Source organism: Trichomycterus rosablanca, chromosome 6, assembly GCF_030014385.1.
Source record: "Trichomycterus rosablanca isolate fTriRos1 chromosome 6, fTriRos1.hap1, whole genome shotgun sequence".
Lineage (NCBI taxonomy): Eukaryota > Metazoa > Chordata > Actinopteri > Siluriformes > Trichomycteridae > Trichomycterus > Trichomycterus rosablanca.
The window spans coordinates 13060147-13065054 of record NC_085993.1 but is presented as its reverse complement, the minus strand read 5'-3'; positions in this window follow the sequence as shown (position 1 = coordinate 13065054).

Here is a 4908-nt window from a genome sequence, read left to right as displayed (position 1 = left end):
TTTTTCCTTGACACGGCCGCAAGTATTGTCAGCTAGGGCTTACTCCAGGCAGGCCACTGATCCTGCGCTACCACTCACTTTCTGAGCTGCTTTCATCCATTGCTGGAAAGAAAGAAAATAATAGGATACACAGTAATCCTTTTTTGTGAGAGGATAAAGGAACGAACAGAAAATAAAAGTCAGTTTTACACAGACACACTTTCCACAGTGGCTAGTGTTCCTTTCACAAAGGCATGGATTAAAAAGTGCTCATGAATGACACCATCAAGATAAAAGAAAAATAGGTACATACAAAGACATCATGAACCTAGATTTTCTTAAGATTGTTCAAGTAATGTGCAATTAATGCACATTTAAGCTAATACATTTCATAGATTGACTTGGGGTGCTCGAGTATTACAGCGGTAAAGTAAAGATCTGGGGGTCCAGGGTTCTAATCTCATCGATGAACTCAGTGGCGTAACTAGGAGCTCATGGGCCTCAACAAATTTCATATATAGACTTCAAGTCCAAATTCCTGGCTCTGGTATTTTTAATGCACAATTTTAGTTATTTTAATTGTACTTAACGAAATGATTGTAATATAATAATAATGACCTGGCAAGTGCAGCCAATAGGGGGGGCAGTGAGGTGATTGGTCAAGTTCATGTCCTGGAGGGACCCCCCCCCCCCCCCCCCCCTGCCATGGGCCCCAGTGCACCTGTCCCCCTGTAGTTACGCCCCTGGATGAACTCAATCAGTCGGACATCTGCATAAAAATGATTGGCTACATGGACAAAACAGGATGGCTGAAACTGCCTATACATCAAGAGTCACACTTATCAGTGCGCTCCCAGCGCTGGTCTCAAGCTCGGCTAGAGATCTGGTCTGGTATGCGGATCAGATCCACTGTGGCGACCACTATATATGAGAGCTGCCAAATGTAGAAAAACACATTTTGTGAATTGACCAAAAAGCTTATGAATGACTAGATAAAAATAAATGATTTTTGGTACATATACAAAAGCAAACATCATACACATAAACACAGGGGTAAATGGAGAAATGCCCAAACTCTGAGCTTCCCCTGTACATGGCTGAGCAACAAGGTCTACACAAAGTAGAACCCTATGATTAATTGTACTGTACTTGATTTATTTAGTAACATATTCCTTTTAAATACAAAAGAGGAACACATGTATTCTGAATACGGTCAAGTTAGACTTATCTATTTTATTACTGGCAGGGGAGGTTATGGGGGATCCAATTGGATGGCCAACAAACTTTCACACTGTAATTGTCCCCCTTAAGTGCACATTTTGTGAATGGCTTAATAGCTCCTGACAGTTAAACAAATGTAACCTCTAACAAACAACCCACAGCAGTTTAGAAGCACCACATTCTGGTGCTAAAATTATTCAGCCTATATGGAGTGCTGTAGGAAAAGCAGCTGTTTAGGAAAAGAATGTGTGTGCATTGTTAAACCATGTTAAGATATTTTCAGATATAATATTTTTAAATATTATATTTCTGGGGGGTTACAGTGTCACAGCTGATGGAGTGGGTGTGGTAGAGGAACATGGTCTTGGAGACTGGGGGCTTCCAGTTATTTACAAAAGTTTTTTACGTTCATCCTGCATAAGTGTGCATTTTCTCTGAGTGCTGTGGTCCTGCCAGCGTTCATAAACATAGGTAGGAAGACTGGCAGCTCTAAATCAGGGGCGGCTCGTTCCTTAGGGCGATTGGGCGACGCACCACCAAAGGGCGAAAAGGAAGACATTTTTCTATCACAGCTGTGACTGTTCTGGAGTCTGTCTTGCCTCTGAATATCGTAGTCCAATCAGCGTCGAGTTGTGTTCCAGACAGTACCGCCCTTTTTGGGATGACTTCACTCTCATAGCCTCTCATGTTAAGGCTCTTTTTTTCGAACTGCAGGCGCTGCAATACATTCTGAATGGCTTCCGGGAGGGCTCGCACTTACGTGCTTGCGTCACACGTAACCTGGTGTCGCGATCTCGTCACCATGACTACCATCACCTCAGTTCGGAGCAACTCCATCGTTTAATCAGGATAAATTACCAACTTAAGAATTAGGGCCACCCAGACCAAATTTAAACATCAAGTATCTACAAAGGGGGGAAATCATATAAGTTACAAGTAAATTACAAGTAAGTAATGTAATTTTTTAATTGTGAATTGTGATTGCACTTATTGTATTTCCCCAATTGTTTAATTGTACTTCTTTATTTATTGCACATCAGCCCCGATGCCAATCTTTATTCTGGATCTGCTGCACCTCGAATAAAATGCTATCTGATGAAGAATTAAATTGTTAGTGTGAAGGCTTTAATTTTATGATTAATGGTAAAGCTGGTCTCTCTACATGTTCAATGTTATTTGTGAGGACAAACTGACAGATGACTTAAGATGTTAAATATTAAGCTTTAATTTACCCATTGAACGGGTCACCTTGGCCATCATCGCAACAATAGCCCCCCCCCCGAGGGATTTGGCTGGAGCCGCCACTGCTCTAAATTGCTTCTAAGTATGAGCAAGTTGGGTAGTGACTATGTGTTGCCTTGTGATGAATTGGTGCCTGGTCCACCAGCATCTCCACGTACCAATGGTCCCACGATGACCCTATCCAAGATGGACCAGAATGTGGAAATGAATAAACAAACTTAGTTCAACAAATTAGTGCACAGCATCATGGGATCCGAGGTTTCTGGTTCGATCATCACATCATGTCAGTGTGTGTGAGGAGATCTGCATGTCCCTTGGGTACATTACTTTCCTGTCATGTCCTAAATCATGCCAACGATGGACTGGATGCTCTAAATTGCTATTAGGTGTGTATGTGGAAGTCTGATGTTTTTTCTGTCAGGGCTGCGCCTGATCCACCTAGATCCTGACCAATAAAAAAATAGTGGTGATGAATGATGAACTGAAATCAGTCAAAGCAAAGCAAAACACGTGCTTTACCAATTGATGCCAATCATTCAACAGCAGAGCTTGATTCTTAGATTTCTGTCTACATGCAAGAATAGTAAGATGTTTTATAGTGTTGTAGGTGTGCATATGTAGTGAAAGTCAAGTAAAATAATAATATTAATAGTAATACATGTAATTCTGACGAAAGATAAGTGAAAGCATACCTGAGTATGTGGTGGCGAAAGCCCAAAAGAGAAGAACCGTCAGTGCTCTTTCCTCATGTCTGGTATGAAATAAAGCCATTGCGGAGGACCGTTTTCCTCCATCCCGCACATATTTACCTCTCATCACAAGCCAGCTTTCTTCATATCCATCTTCCTCCTTCTTTCCTTAGGATGAGAAGAGAAAAAATCAACAAGTCCGGCGGTGGCGAATGTAAGAAGCAGATATAACGGAGCAGCTTGAGTGTGAGGAAGGCTGGATCTGTGATTAACCCTTCACTATCCACGCTGATTCACGAGCGCTTTTTCTCTCCTGCGCCACGGCCCACTGACCCCAAGCAAAATGGCGACACAAACAACAGTAGCCACTTTTAACTGCTCATTTTTTATTTACCAACAGCACCAAGTTGAATGACCAGCCAGTGAGGTGAATAAACAGTACTCAGATAAACCCTCCAGTTTTAATTTGTACAGTAAATGTACAAGTGAGGTTGAAAGTTTACATGAGCACCACATGGCCAAAAAACTAGTGTCCATGCGTCCAATTTTAGGGTGGACGGACCATTTTTTAAAATCTGTCTGTCCGTAGTCTGATGCAATGCCTGGACGGACACATATTTGTCCTCCTTTGGTAACTAGCAAGTAAAAAAAATTAGTTGTATTTCATTGGTTTACCGCCACCATTCTGTGAGGTAATCCACCACTTTGTTGAGGAGCGTCCAACCATGAAATACTAATTACTAAGTTTTAATAGTTGTTCACACTGTCTACATGCCAAAACAATAAACAGCGTACAGCTCTGAGTGGTCGGCTCACCACTCTTCCATTCCATTTCGGCTCACCACCCTTCCATTTCGAAGACTAGGAAAGATGAAAACAGACTTTTTTTATCTGCCTGTCCATAGTCTGATGCAATGCCTGGACAGACACGTATTTATCCTCCTTTGGAAGCTAACTGGATGCTTGTACTGATCATAATTATTTTGCCTGTCATTGGCTTATGAACATGTGAAAAGAAATTACTTGTATTTCATTGGTTTAAAGCCACCATTCTGTGAGGTCCTCCACCACTTTACTGAGGAATGTCCAGTCTACATGCCAAAACGAAAAACAGCATACAGCTCTAAGTGGTCGGCTCACCACCCTTCCATTTTGAAAACTAGGAAAGATGTTCCACACACTCCCAACTTCTGGACAGACCGGTTTTTATCTGCCTGTCCATAGTCCGACGCAATGCCTGGACAGACACGTATTTGTCCTCCTTTGGAAGCTAACCGGATGCTTGTACTGATCATAATTATTTTGCCTGTCATTGGCTTACAAACATGTGAAAAGAAATTACTTGTATTTCATTGGTTTAAAGCCACCATTCTGTGAGATTATCCACCACTTTGTTGAGGAATGTCCCATCATGAAATGCTAGTTAACCACTAAGTTTTAAAAGTTGTTTACACTGTCCACATGCCAAAACGAAAAACAGCATACAGCTTTGAGTGGTCGGCTCACCACCCTTGCATTTTAAAGACTAGGAAAGATGTTCCACACACTCCCCTCAAGTGTGTGTTTTAGTTTTTAGGGTGGATGGACCGTTTTTTTTTATCTGCCTGTCCATAGTCCGACGCAATGCCTGGACAGACGTGTATTTGTCCTTCTTTGGAAGCTAATCGGATGCTCATAACGATTGTGATTAATTTGCCTGTCACTTTCTTACAAACATGTCAAAAGAATTTACTTGTAGTTTATTGGTTTAAAGCCAACACTTCCTGTGAGGTTATCG